The sequence below is a fragment of the Spermophilus citellus genome (assembly GCF_964194105.1).
Source record: "Spermophilus citellus genome assembly, chromosome: 11".
Taxonomy (NCBI): domain Eukaryota; kingdom Metazoa; phylum Chordata; class Mammalia; order Rodentia; family Sciuridae; genus Spermophilus; species Spermophilus citellus.
The window spans coordinates 65,446,097-65,462,412 of record NC_138192.1 but is presented as its reverse complement, the minus strand read 5'-3'; the positions used below and the strand labels follow the sequence as shown (position 1 = coordinate 65,462,412).

The 16,316-nt window shown below is 33.7% G+C and overlaps 1 protein-coding gene across 6 annotated transcripts in view; it reads right to left on the bottom strand.

The window, feature by feature from the left end:
* TANK (TRAF family member associated NFKB activator) overlaps nt 1–16,316 on the bottom strand; it is an 83,221-nt gene that overhangs the window by 31,233 nt on the left and 35,672 nt on the right. The window lies entirely within an intron of this gene.

Sequence of the window (16,316 nt, the reverse complement as noted above, 5' to 3'; positions counted from 1 at the left end):
AGAACTCAAAAAAGTTCTTCATAAACATCCATTACCTGTTTTTAACTATATTTGAATAAGCCTTCTATTGTGCAGAGATTAAGTTACCTACACAAAAAACAGCCCATAACAAATGTCTAAGTTATTTAAGTCTCAGTCATTCTTACCTACTATGGGTTTTTCTCCACTTTAATGAAGAACCCAAATGATCATATAGTTTCTCTTGTAATCTACTCAGAAAGCTTCTGCCAGTCAATTTTCATCATCTACTCTGACTTAAAAACATACTTTATGACATCTGCATGTAAAATTACAATAGGTGAATAATCCTGAAAATGTATTTAGTATATCCTGGAAAAAATAATAGATCAACAGTAATTTCAAGTTGAAGACTTGAACTATTTCTTAAGTCCCTTGATTACGTATTATAAAGCTCAAATAAATTCTGTAATAATTAAAAAAATCTATCTGGAAGTTGCTAGCAGGGGAAAGAGAATAGCAATGATCTATATTCTCCACTGTACTTTTCATATACTTCCTTATAGAAGTTATAGTCTGTGTCTGATTTCCCTCTAGATTCTATAAATTCTTCATGGGCACAGTCTATTTCTTCCTGATGTCTCCAGAAGATCACAGAATGCCTGGCATATATTGAGATGCTTACCAAAATATTAATTGAATACACTTAATTAAATTGTTAATAAAATAGAAGAGAAAAAGATATGCCTTCAGATATGAACTGAAGGAATGGAGGGAGAAATGGCTTTGCCTATGTTTCAAGGAGGAAAAAGGAAAAACAGAAACAAGGTCAGTAGGTGAATAAGACAAAGAGAATTTTAAGTTTGAAGAGTGTGGATGTAAAAGACAATGTTTGAAGGCTTTTATGGGGGTGCAGGAGAAGAAAGCTTATATTGTTAGGAAGTAATTTGAGGAGAGAAAATATATATTCAGAAAAGCATATAAAGATTTTGACCACAGACAGGCTATGAAGAGTCTGGAAATAACTATTATATTAAATTGGGGAGGGGGAACCAATAGAATTCAGTTTATTTGCTAGGTTTAGAAACTAAATGAAACGAGTTTTATCTTATTTTTATTAAATTATTTTGTTTACTGAACAAATCTGATTAAACATATAACCTAAAAAATCCTTAAAAGTCAAATAATTGTTGCGTGGTCACAGTATTTTTAAAAAACAATACAATTACAAAGCAAGCGCATTCCAGTACTATCAAAGACCCCACAAAACAGAAAAATCACTAACAACCACATTGAAAATGTACAACAGCAATGTCTTGTCAACACTTCTGTACAGAGCACAGACATGACAGCTAAAACAGACAGAAGAGAAGATGCTTTTGACAGCCAGTGTGTGTGAATGATTCTTTGAGTCAGATGGCAGCAACAAGTTACCAACTAGGAGATCTGCATGACAACTAACCATCCATCTGTATCAAACACCATCTGGCCAAGATGACTCTGGCTTCTGTGTACTTGACACTCCTTCTAATTCCAAAGACTAGCAAAACAAGTGGTCTACCAGCATCTACAGAGCTAAACAGGTACTCAGGTACTTGTGTCATAAGATACATTGTATTCTTTTTTAGTTTTTTTGAAAGCAAAATTTAAAAGAATTGTGATCAAATGAGGTATACACCTTAAATTTATTAAAAATGGTTGTCCATTTACACTCTAGACTATCACAAATAAAGCAAAAAGTTTATCTTAAGAATTGCCTTTTTACCAAGACAAAATTTTAATCCTTCCTCTTCAAAACTAAGGCAACATATTTCCTGTAATTTTGGACATACAGCTGTTCAAGTTTTCATGAGTTTCATAAATATTAAAATAGAGTTCTATAAATTGAATTTTTTCCTGATCCTGACATTGAATGTTCTCATTTTTCATATATTATAAAGTGCTCATTTCCTAAATAGGGAAAAAAGTTCAAGTGTCCTTCAGTCATCTGTAATACCCTAAATAGATCAAATATTATTTATTTTTATTCTTAAGAACTAATTCCAATAGTCTGAAAAATACCATGGATTTCTTCTAATGATTTACTAAAGAATTTAATAAATGATGAATGGATTAAAAAATAGTCTCAATTTAAAAACCTTTTGAACTCGGGGCTGGGGATGTGGCTCAAGCGGTAGTGTGCTCACCTGGCATGCGTGAGGCCCGGGTTCGATCCTCAGCACCACATACAAAGATGTTGTATCCGCCGATAACTAAAAAATAAATATTAAAATTCTCTCTCTCTCTCTCTCTCTCTCTCTCTCTCTCTCTCACTCTCTCTTAAAAAAAAATAAAAATAAAGTTAAGTTTAAAAAAAAAAAAAAAAACCTTTCGAACTGCTCCAAGATTAACAAAGAGAATGAAAGGTTCCTTGAAGGATCTGCTTGGCTACAAATGCTCTCAATAGGGAGCTCCACAATTCATAAGGAAGATAATAAATTATTCCCAATAAAGAAACTAATAATCTTACTTTAGATAAAACTAATAATTTAGATGCATTCTAGTCAAACATTGGTAAGCTAATCATCAACTTCAATTTTAAGTTTTAAAAAAAGTATGAGATCAGATAGCCTGTCTTACATATCTCCTTCTTCAACCATTCTCTGCCTAATAGGTTATAAGTCCTGCACACCCCTGCCCTTCAGATCAAGACTATTATATAGAGATCTGTAATTTGACAGATATCAGATTTGATTATTTACTATTATGTGATAATGCCACCATCAATTTCTCAGCATGCCAAGTAATAAACAATGTCCAACTATTTTCATTCTATGATTCTGTTTTGGTCTTGATTTATTTGCCTCTTTGAACCTTTGACTTTTTTATCTTTGAAACGAAAATAATATTTATCTGAAGGATTAAAGGAGATGACATATAAAATATCTGTTACACATTTAGCTTTTTGCAAATGTTTGTTCCTTTCCTTTAATAATGAGTCAAGTACATAGTGTTACTACTGGGTCAATGTTTAAAAGAGCTGTGAGGTTTGGGCCACTTCTGAGAGCTCCTGAAAGGACAATGTCTACTGGAGTTATGGGGGCAGAGTCTAAACTGTTAAAGCTACAAGTGTGCAACTCCACCCTGGGAGAACCAAAGGTATGAGACTCCAAACTGAGAGAGCTGTATCCAGCAAAGCCTGTGTGTGGCCCAGAGCCTTGAGGGCCGCCCAGACCCACTTCAGTGTGTACAGAAGACAGGACACGGATTTGAGATTATTCTCAAGCCTCGAGATTCAATATTAGCCCTTCTGGGTTTTAGATTTGGTCAGAACCTGTTGTCCCTTTCTGCTTTCCTGCTATTTCCTTTTAGAATGGGAATGTCTGTGCTATGCCTGTTCTACACTGTATTTTGGAAGTACATCCCTTGTTTAATTTCACAAGCTTATAGCTAGAAAGGAATACGCTGCAGGAGAAATTGTACCTTGTTGCACCAATAACTGATTTAGATGCTATTTAGATGAGACTTTAGACCTAGATTTTAAAATTTATACTGGAATGAGTTAAGACTTTTGGGACAGAATGAATATACACCATATATAAATATACCATGTATTTTTTTTTTTGAGAAAGACATGAATTTTGGGGGCCAGGGGCAGAATGCCATGGTTTGAATTTGTGTACCCTGCAAAATTCATGTTGAAACCTAATTCCCATTGTGATGATATTAAGAGGTGGGGCCTTTTAAGAGGTGATAAGGTCTTGAAGGCTCCTCCCTGATGAATGGGATTAGGATTTTAAGGAGAACTATTTGCATGAGGTTCAGTCCTTTTTACCCTTCTATCAGGACACAGTGTTCAAACCCTTTAAATATAGTAGGTGCTCAATACATTTTTGAATAAATGTCATAATGTAAATATTTTTTAATAACAAATACTCTTGGATATATATATTATACTGACAACCCAAATTTCTGGAAATAAAAATATGGAAAAACATACAATTATTTAAATTCTGATGGATAAAAAGTGAATTCAGCTAAGTAGGGTAAAAGAAAAAAGACTTTAATCAGAAAGCACCTTTAACTACTACCAGTACCTTCAATAGAGAATAGAAAAGAATAAAAAAAAAAAGGGGGGGAGATCTTGTAAAAACAAGATCAGTAAAGTAGAAGCAGGGGACCAAGGGAGAAAGGAGAATTGGAGAATGAAGTTAACCAAATTATGCTATGTGCATATATGAACATTGCATAATTTATTCCTATTTTACATATAAATATAATGCATCAATTAAAAATATAGAGAAGAAAGATCAAAAGAGTAGAGGAAATGATTCAGGGGGACAGAAGAAGGGAGGGAAAGATGAAGTTCTGGGAACTGATAAGAAGAAAACTATGTTATATACATTTATAAAATATGTAAAAATGAACCCGACTAATATGTATAACCATAATGCACTGATAAATAAATTTAAAAACAATAAAATGCTTTATCACCACCAACACTTTACACAGCACATATTTTGTTGGAACAAATAAAGAAAAAAATGAAGGATGATAGACAATAATGAGAAAGTGAAAAAAAATTTTTTTAAATGTGGTACCCACAATAGGTATTTTGTGCCTTTATGCAATCCTTTACAACATGTTTTAAAGCTTTTAGGGTTAACATAACCCTTCAGGGTAAGAATTTATACTTCTGGTGGCTCAATAAAAGTTGTTGAATAAAGCAGTCTGACAACAAAGCAGTCCTTATTGCTTTATATTTACTGTCAGAATAACAATAAATATTAGAGAAGGTTAATGATAAAAAGAGCATAGCCAAATTTAGTCTTATTTAAAACCTTCACCTCAGCCTCACTGGTTGGTCAATAAGGCTGCTTGTTCAGCAAATTGAATGGTTTTAAGTATTATGCCTTTATTACAGGTACAAATAAAAAGCAACTTATAGCACAGGACCTGAACTACTCTAGAATTAAGAAGATTATTTCTTTTCTACATAAAAATGCCATTTTTTCTCCTTTAATCAAGACTGGATAAGAACTGACAAATTTCACATTTCTTTTCAACAAAGAGAATTATACTTTCTGATTACATAATGCAAAGGATCTTGGGACAGCAGGAGAGGTCAGCAGCAGGAGGTTTTCTATAACCTAATCATTCATGACTTATAAATGGCCATCTGTCTTTTAGTTTTTATTTTTGCACTAGGGATTGAACCCAGAGGTGCTTAACTACCAAGTACAACCCCAGCATTTTTAATTTTCATTTTGAGACATGGTCTTCCTAAGTTGCTTAGGGTCTTGTTGAGTTGTTGAAGCTGGCTTTGAACTTGTGATCCTCCTGCCTCAGCCCTACCCCAAGCTGCTGGGATTACAGGTGAGCACTACTGTGCCTGGCTAATTAATGGCCATTAGTTTAAAAAATTTAATTAGTTTAATAAAATAATATTTGTATTATTTTATTAATGATTCTTCTGGAAAAACAGTCAAAAAAGCAACAGAAGTTATTGTTTTTGTTAAATATATTTGATTTCTCTCACAGAACAGTGAATGAGTGGTATGAGTAATAAAAATGATTCTATATCATTATGGATTCTTGAGATGTTTGAAACTCCCAGGAAACTTAGCCTAGTTAGCCAAAAGATGTGGCAAGGATTGCTGATTATTTCTCATATTCACTTTCTTTCAGCAATACAGAGTTTTAGCTGGGTACCTGTACAGTCAGGTAGAGGATAGATTCACCAGCCTTCCTCATTACTAGGTGTGATCATGTGACTAAATTCTGACTAATAGGATGTGAATGGATGTGATCTGTACAAAAACTGGACATCAGAAAGCTGCTTTTAGCTTTTTCTCTCACCTTTCTCACTGGAAGGGAAGTGGTAACAATAGAGCAGCTACTATAATTTCAGAGAGGAAAACCATATTTTAAAGATAGTAGAGTTGTTTTATTAGCCCTGTTCTACTCATTTTGAACTGTTACATGAGAGAGAAGTTAATTTTTCTATTATTTCAGCATTGTATTTATTGGACCCTTTGAAACAGCAACTTATTCTGTACGAAAGTTAATTCCAAGGTCAAGCCAACTCTACCATCCTATACTCCATACCCTATATAATAATCTTTTATTCTGTAAACATATTAAAAGCTGTCTAAGTCAGGGCCTACTTAGATTGCAATATTACTTTACTTTGGGATAGACAGAAGACCTCTTAGTGTAGGTAAAAATGAATGCTTACACACTGCAAGAAATAGAATAAGCAACTGGATGTGTTGATGTATGCCCATAATCCCAACTACTCAGGAGGTTGAGGCGGGCCAATCGCTTGAGCCCAGGAGTTTGAGACTAGCTTAGGCAACATAGAAACAATAATAAACAAAAACAAAAACTAACAGAATAAACAGTATTAGACTATGAGTTTTTTATTCCCTACCCCCCAGTGCTGGGAATCAAAGCCAGTTCCTCACGTATGCTAGACAAATGTTCTACTATTGAATTACACTCCCAGCCCTTGATCTATTTTTGAAAAATTATGACTCAAAAAGATATATACCAAATTGCTAAGAATGATTAATCTTGGGGAGTGAGAGAGCAATATTACTTCATATTCTGTACATCTTAAATTATCTACTTTTTGGAATAAGTATCATTAAAGCCAACATGAAATTAAAGCAAACAATATCATAACAATCTCTTATCGGCCTTATTTATTTTTACCTCTCATATCATTTTGAGTGCTTCTGCTTGACAGAATGCTCTTGAATGGATATATTGTACTAACTCAAAGAGGAGACTTAAAAGTTGGTGAGTTTGTAATAGATAGATGACAGATGAAAAGCAATAAAACACAGCTAGTAATAGGAACCAGACCAATGATTTAGTCTATTTTTATAATAGTTTTTTAAAAAACTGTGACATAACATAAAATTTAGCATTTTTACCATTTTTAATTATACACTTCTATGACAGTGAATACAGCTGTATTGTTGTGAGACCATCATCACCATCTATCTCCAGAACTTTTTTTTTTAATCTTTCCTAATTGAAATTCTGTGCCAATTAAACATCAATTCTTCATTCCTCTTTCCCCCTCAGCCCCGGCAACCACCCTTTTACTCTATCTTTATGAATCAGACTACTCCAGATACCTCACATAAGTGGAATAATGGAATATTTGTCCTTTTGTTATTGGCTTATTTCACTTGGCATAGTATCTTTAAGGTTTCATATTGTAGCATATGTAAGTATTTCCTTCCATTTTAAAACAGAATACTATTCTGTTGATGTACATACCATGTTTTGTTTATCCATCCACTCACTGATGAACAGCTAAATAGCTTCTACTTTTTGCCTATTGCGTTGCAATGAACATGGGTGTATAAATATTTGTGTAAGTCCATAATTTCACTTCCCCGCCCATTACTGGTGATGGAACCCAGGGTCTTGTGCCTACTGAGGTATATACCAAGTCTTCTGTTTACACTTTTTTTTGGGGTCATCTACTCAAGAATGAAACTGGGGGACTGTATTTTCTAAAGAATTGCCTCTCCATTTTCCACAGTGGCTATACCATTTTACATTCCCACTAGCAATGCACAGGGATTCCTATTGTTCTACCTCCTTGCCAACACCTTTGTTCTGTTTCTGCATAACAGTCATACCAATAGGTAAGGTGGTATCTCATTAATCTACTTTATTCTTTAGTTGTCTCTGCTTTTGGTACCATATCAAAAAAATCAATGCCAATCCAGTATCATGAGAGTTTCTCCCTATGATTTATTCTAAGAATTTTATTGTTACAGCTCTTACATTTAGTTCTTTTAACTGTTTTGAGTAAATTTTTGTAAAATGAAGAAAGGCAGTAATTACTCCAACAACATGGGATTTCTTTTTATAGATTGGCATCTCCTTTAATTTTTTTTTAAACAATGTTATATAGTTTTCAGTATACAAGTCTGCCACCTATTTGGTTAAGGTTATTCTTAAGCTTTTATTTTTTATGCTATTATAAATGTAATTTTTTCTTTTCTGATTGTTTATTGCTAATGTACTAAATTTTTCCATATTGATTTTGTATCCTGCAACTTTTCTGAATTTATTACAATATTTAATGTGTGTGTATATCTCTGTGTGTGTGCATGTGTGTGTGTGTGTGCATGTGTGTGTATGTTGACTCTTTAAGATTTTCAACAGGTAATTATGTAAACAAATTTATTTATGCTCTGGCTAGGAATTCCAGTACTAGGCTGAATAAGAAGTAATGCAAATACATATCCTTATCTCATTCCCAATCTTAGATGAAAGCTTTTTAGTCCTTCATACTGAAATATGACGTTAGAGTTTTTCTTATATAGCTTTTATTATGTGGAAGTCATTTTCTTCTATTCCTACTTTATGTTTTTAATCATTAAAGAGTGTTAAATTTTATCAAATGCTCTCTTAATCAATTGAGATGACAATGTCATTTTTTTTCTTTAATGCTGTTAATGTGGCATAGTGCACCGACTAATTTTGGATGTCCAATCATCTTAGCATTGTAGGAATCAATCCTACATGGTCTTGGTGGCTAATCTTTTCAACATGCCATGAATTTGGCATTCTAGTAATTTGTTGAGGATTTTTGCATCAATATTATTTTAATAAGCTTTTTGACTGCTGTGACCAAGAAGCCTGAAAAGAACATCATGGAGGAAAAGTTTATTTGGGGTTCATGGTTTCAGAAGTTCAATCTATATATGGATAACTCCATTGCTGTGGGCCCAAGGTGAGGCAGAACATTAAGGCGGAAGGATCTGGTAGAGGAGAAAAGCAGCTCAGGGCCAGGCAACAAGGAAGCAGAAAGGAAAAAAAAAAGAGTTCTGTTCACCAGGGATAAAAAATATACCTCAAAAGCACACTCCCTACTTCCTCCATACATACCCTACCTGCCTACAGTTACTGCTGAGTTACCTTTATCCATGGATCAAAGCACTAATTAGATTTAGGCTCTCATAAACCAATCATTTCACCTCTGCACTTTCCTGCACTGTCTCACAGATGAGCTTTTGGGAGATACCACATATTTAAACCATAACAAATATTATCTCAGTTTGCTTTGTAAATTATCTGGTCTTAAATATTCTATTACATAACAGTTACATTATAAAATAAATTTTAACAATGAGTTTTAGAATGGACAAATATTCAAATCATGGCAAATATTAACAGGGGATATTAGTCTGAGGTGTTTTATTCTTGTAGTGTCTTTGGGCTTTGTCAGGACTTTTATAACCACATTATTGCTCAATTTAGGAGATTTTCAGTCATTATTTCTTCAAATAACTTCTGTGATTCTATCTCTCCTTTTTCTCCTTCCAAGACTCCTAAAATGTGTATATTGGTACACTTGATGGTGCCTCAAAAGTTCCATAGACTTTTCTTTATTCTTTTTCTTCTCAGATTCCATAATTTCAAATAATTTGCTTTCAATTTCATTGCTTCTTTATTTTACCTGTTTGAATCTGCTACTGAACCCATTTAGTGAAACTTTCAATTCAGTTACTGTAATTTTCAGCTCCAGAATTTTAGTTTTTTTAAAATTAGTTTTTATCTCATTGTTGATGTTCTCATTTTTTATCATTGCTTTCCTTTAGTTCTTTGTTTATGCATTCCTTTAAATTTTTAAGTATATTTCATACAGTTGTTTTGAGGCCTTTGTTCAGTAAGTCTAATATGTTTTTCTTGAGGTACTCTGGAAATTTACTCTGAATCTGTGAATGGCTGTTTTCCTGTTTTGTTGTATTTCTTGTTATCTTTCTATGGAAAACTGAGCATTTAGAAAAAGAGCTAACTCTTCTAGCATAGTCTTTGCAATCTGATGTGAAAGGCCTTCATTAACTAGCAGGCCCCTGTCCCTTGAGGTCAGCTCAGAATGAAGGTTTAAGGTCTTCTCAGGCCCTTTCTAGCATGGTCCTATCTGGACCTAAGGTCCTATATCTGGACCTTCTTTTTAACTTCTGATTGTCTGTGGCTTCTTATAAATGCATTAAATTTCCCCCAAATCCTACCCCAGCTTTGTCTTGAGATCTTATATATTCCATGGTAATCCTTTATTCTCCTGTAATTGTTTACCCCCATGTGTTTGCAGGCCTGAATTACTTCTTCAGTTTTCTTGAAAACTGATGTCCAGCCTGAGATCCAAACTATGACACCATTCATGGCTCTTGAGTTCAAGCAAGGCAGAAAATAGTCCTTTAGGCAGCCCACAGACAAACTAGAACATGCAAAAAGTTCTGTTATGCTTCTTCTTTTCTCAGGAAGAGAACTAGGAACTGAACCATTTTCTCCCAACTACACCTTGCTATGCTGAGATGTTGGGGCAAGGACAAGAAAAAATGCCATTTTGATGGTAGATGACCTCATCTTATACTTCATAGAAAATCCCTCTAATTTTCTGCCACTACCTCTACAAACTTATATTCATTTGTGATTATTTTTTAATCTTGTTCCTTCCAGTCCTGAGAAAAAAAGGTGTTTGCTTTCTGCTTATGGTCAATTTCTTGATGGTGCCTCAAAAGTTCCACAGGCTTTTATTTTTTACTTTCCTTTATTCTTTTTCTTCTCAGATTCCATAATTTCAAATGATTTGCTTTCAATTTCATTGCTTCTTCTCTTTTCTGAATTTCTAGAGGTCAACTGACTACCTCCTTTTCTTCCTCTTACTGATCCTCTCTTCTGTCCTACCAATATTTGAGCACCTACATGCTAGGTACTGGGGACATAACAGTGAATGAGACATGGACTCAGGCCTTATAGGAGTTTACTTTCTTATTCAGAAGACAAACAGATTTAAATAGATATAATGTCAAAGTAATATATGCTCTGAAGGAAAATAAGCAAGCAGGGTTAGAAGACAGAGAGTAACAGAGGCTGCTCTTGCATTTAAAAAAATGATTAGGAAAAGCTTCTTTGAAGAGGTAGTATCTGAGGAGCAACATGAAAGCAATAATGGGGAAACCAAGGAAATATCCAAAGGATATCCAAACCACTCCAGAAAAATGGTTTGGCAATCACAAAGGCCCTGAAGCAGGAATGTATCTGAATAATAGCAAGAAATTAATGTGTGGAAAACTGTGAAAAGCATAGAGAAAAAGACAAAGTGTTGGTCAAGGGTCAAATTATACTCTTCCCTGGTTACCCATAGAAGGGATTTTGAATTTTATTTCATGGAAAAAATGCAAAAGTTCGAGTAGGAGACTGATAACATTCAAACAATCTTTTCTAAGAATCACTCTGGCCGTGTGTGGTGACTTGCATCTGTAATTCCAGCTACTTGAGAGGCCTAGGTAGGAAGATCTCAAGTTTGAGCCCAGCCTGGGCAACTTAGAGAGACACTTGTCTCAAAATAAAATACAAAAAGGGATGGTGATATAGCTCAGTGATACAGCACCCCTGGGTTCAATTGCCAGTAGTGAAGGAAAAAAAAAAAATCACTCTGGCTGTTGTGTAGGGAATTGACTATAGAAAGGCATCAATTATTTTTTCTCCTCTTCTACTTTCAAACTTTCTCTTCTGTCTACTGTATTGTTCTCCAACATCATTTCACTCAACTCAAAAGAAAGAAAAAAACCAAAAATCCTATTTGTCAACTTATTTCTCTTCTTCACAGTCAAGCCTTTTGACTATATAGTTTATAGTGCATTTAGTCCTTCATTTCCTAATTCTTCTCAGCCCTACTGCAATGTGCCTTCCATGCTCCACTTAACTGTTTTCATAAATGTCAATAATCTCAATTCAGCCAAATGAAACATATGCTTATCAGGCATCATCTAACTAGATCTCTTAGCTATCTGTTACTGTGAACTACCGCATTCTTCTTGAAATTCTTTTCTAATGGCTTCTATGGTATCACTCTTTGTTAATTTGTTTCCTTCCTTTTAGTGTTTTTTGTTAATCTCCTTAATGGTTCCCCCTTCTAAATGTCTATTTCTAAAAATATTGATGTTCTCTAGGCTTTCTTCCTATGTCTCTCAACTGCTTAATGTTCTGAATCTCTAGATTCAGAAAGCCAACTGGTTTGCCTTCTTTCCTTCCTTTTATCCTCCTCCATTTCTGTCCTTCAAATATACCTTCAACCTATATACTCTAAATGGGAAATGTTATTCACATTTAAAGCTACAAAAACCCTCATTTATTTATTACTGCAACTATTATCTCCAACTCAAAACTCTTTCTAGGCTTCCAGATCCATGTTTAAACAATCTATTTTCATCTGTATGACCCACAGGTAATGAAATTTATTAACTAAAATCTAATTATACACAGTCTTATTTCCCCATCCCTAAATCTACACCTCCTTCTATACTCTTGATTTCCGTCATCAGCACCACTTTTAATCTGGTTATTGATTTTAGATTCCTAGGTATCATTCCAGAGTCTATGCCTTCACCCTCAGAAATGGCCTACATTCAGGTGCCACCTACTTTCCAATGTATCGCCTAAAGAAATTTTAGATCTCTTCCCCAATTCATCCCTAAAATGCTTAATTAGTTTAGGTCCTTATTTTGATGGACTGAAATGATTGTCTTTCATTTTTTTTTCAAACCAAAGTATAATATGTAATACATATACTTAATAGTAGTAATTGTATATTAAGATTTAATTTTGTATAAATACAATTATTAGAGTGCTTAAAGTGCAACTGATGGTTGCCACATAGTTTTATATTCCTTACTCCTGGAACAATGCTTAGAATAAAATATGTTAATGTTGAGCTGAATTCAACATTGTTCTGTATCCTACCTATCTCTATCTCACTAATAAAGACTTTTCTAAGGAACATATTAATCTTTAAGTAATGTTTCATTGAATAGGATACAGTATAAACTAGTTAGCTATGCTCCTTATGATCAGGCCATAATCTATCCTTGTAGCTTTTTTGCTTGCAATGACCATCATTCATTTTGAAGCGAGAGTACCACCTGTGGTACATGCAAGGCACCACACAAATTGCTCATCCAACTTGTAGGACCCTTCTATCTTAGTTTACTAAACTTAATCTTAGTCCAAATATTAACTCACATGGAGCTTATGACCTGATTTACAAAGATGAATTAGGTGCTTCTTCTCTATGCTCATATATTATCCTGCACTGATCTTTACTGTTATACTTTCACTTCAGTAATTACTACTGATCATCTTTTTATCCTTTATTATATAATAAAATATCTATTTTATTCATCCCTTATTTGAACTTTTAAAAGTTCCTTAAGGGCATCAATGTTTGTTTTAGTATTTTCTTTCTTTCTTTCTTTCTTTTTTTTTAAGAGAGAGAGAGAGAGAGAATTTTTAATATTTATTCATTTTTTTTAGTTTTCGGCAGACACAACATCTTTGTTTGTATGTGGTGCTGAGGATCGAACCCAGGCCGGACGCATGCCAGGCGAGCACGCTACCGCTTGAGCCACATCCCCAACCCTGTTTTAGTATTTTCAAAACTCCATCAAAGTCCCACTACATAGTAGGCACTCAATAATTGTTCCCTCCATTGTTCCCTCCCTCCTTCCTTTCTCTTTTTTTTGGGGACTATACCTAAGACCACTACCTTGACTTTACTATAAAAGAACAGACAGCATACTTTTTTCCTTCATTCACTATTGAGTACATGACAAACATCAATTTAAAATTTTTACCCTTTTTCTTTATTTGGGATATATGCTTAATGTGTAAACCTTCTTTCATGGTATGATAAGGGATTAAATTACTAGCTGCTTACCACACTGGCCAGTACAAGAAAAGTAGGAGTTAACCTACCAATATCTCAATGTTCTACTTTCCTAATCCTACATTTCTAAAACTTTTCTAGGACACATGTAGAATTGCTTCTTAACCCAAATGTAAAACAGAACAATAAAGGCTGTTTTTTGTTGTTGTTGTTATTGCTGTTGTTTTTTGCTTATTTTTTTTTACAAGTGAATATTCCTTATACTTGTGGAAAGAATCAGAAATCCAAATTCTAAACTTAATTGCAATAATTTTCAGAAGACTCATCATATCATCCCCCTCTTTCTACTATCCACCTCTAATGAAGACCGATAGTGGGCTGGGGTTATGACTCAGTGGTAGAATGAGTGCTTGCCTATCATGTGTTAGGCAATGGGTCTGATTCTTAGCATCACATATGAATAAATGAATAAAATAAAGTCCATCAACAACTAAAAATTACCTATATATAAAAAAGAACTGATAGTCCATAAGTCCACTTATTAATATAATGTGTATTCTTTAGTAAACCAAGAGGAGGATCACAAAGAAAAATGATGGTTTATGAGGAATGCAAGGACATATAATATAAGCATTTACCAGTATATTATCAACTAGAAAGGAGAAAGGGAACTGTGTAGTTCTATGCTGTATTTATGAGACAAGTAAGAATTAGTGTATTTCTTAGACTTCAAAATGTTATAGGCTAGTAAAAATCATTCTTTCTTCTTATTCTATATTTATTCATTTTTTAAAAAATATTTTTTTAGATGTTGAGGAACCTTTATTTTATTCATTTTTTAATATGTGGTGCTGAGAATTGAACCCAGTGCCTCACACATGCTAGGCAAGCGCTCTACCACTAAGCCACAACCCCTGCCCCATCTTCTTCTTTTTTTAAATGAGTGAACCAATTTAAGAGTCCCTACTTTCAACAGCCAGTGCATGCACAGTTTAACATGGTAGGCCTGAGGTTGTCCTCTACCCTCTTTTTGCAGAACTGGGGATTTTTGCAGAGCACAGGACTTTGCAAGTGCTCTTCCACTAAGCTACTTCTTGCACCCTTTTTATTTTGAGAGAGGGTCTTGCTAAATTGCCTAGATTGGCCTGAAACTTGTAATCTTCCTGTCTCAGCTTCCTGAGTGGCTGGGATTACTATCATGCTCAGCTTCAGGATGTTATCTTCAAAAAGGTGTATTTTGTAAGGTTGACCCTTGAATGGCATTGAGAACTTGAATTTTGAAAACATTTCCTAAGCGATAAGACTGACTATCGTGCCAGCGTAGTTCAATGTACGATGAAATTTGTGGTGAACACATACTTTTCTTTTGAATTTTGGATTTTTGCTGATACAGGGTATCTATGTGACTAGCCCTCAATTAAAAAACAAAACCTCTGAACTCTGAATCTCAAATGGAGTTTCTTATGCTTTACAAACATAAAACAATCTGTAAAGCTGGAGGGAAAGTACATAGAAAGACTGACATGACTTCCTTTAGACTCCTCCTGATGTCTTTTTCCATGAATGATCTGGAGATGTATCTTTACCATGTCACTGTAGTAGATCTTAAGCTATGAGTATGACTGGACGCTGTGTACTGTGAGTTCTTCTAGTGAATTACAAAATGTGTGAATGGAACTGGGGACTTCTGAAATACAACTAAGTAATGATACTAAACAAGGAAACAATCCTCCCATTATCATTTCATAAGTGTATGTTAATAAAATTCTGATCTTTAATAAAACAGAAACATGGAACATAACGTCAGATTAGAGAACAGAATTTTAAGTGGAATACATTTAGCATTACAAAAAGTTCATTACATTATTCTTATTTTTCTCATTTTGCTACTGATTGGTGAAAACCTCATGATAGATCAGTGACATACATGTGCTTAGGATCTACTAGCTTAAATAATTTTTGTCTTCCAAATTTCTTTATTTTGATGCTGAAAGTACTAAACAGAAATGCTATGTGTACAGCAATAATTTAAAGCTTGAAACTTTTAATAAAACAGGAAAGATTTCACTGAAATAGTCTATTTGAACTGTCATAAAGAATGGAAGATTTTTTTTATAAATGACTAACAAATTAAGTTCCAGTATATTTTAAGATTTTCAATCTTCCTGTCATCCAAATAACAAGGTAAAAGAAAAAATCAAAAAACAAAACTAGCTGAGAGACGGTGATACTTTTAACTTCCAATCTGTCATAAAATTGTTTTTACATTTATTTACTCTTATACAAAAATAAGCACTGATATTTAAAAATTATATATGGAAACCATTTTTTTCTCTTTCCTAAACACAATCATCTTAATACAAACCCATCAAATCAACTCATATCACAGCTCACAATAACTTTTTTTGATGTTTATTTTTTAAAGTTTTTTTTAAATATTTATTTTTTAGTTGTAGTTAGACACAATAACTTTATTTTATTTATTTTTATGTGGTGCTGAGGATTGAACCCAGGGTCTCACATGTGATAGGCAAGTGCTCTACTGCTGAGCCACAACCCCAGCCACCACAATAATTTTTTAAAAAGGTAACAAAAAAATCTCAAATTAATGTCATCAATTAATATATCCCTATGTTTCAGTAATTATAGTTTTCCAGTTTCTAACAATATAATATTT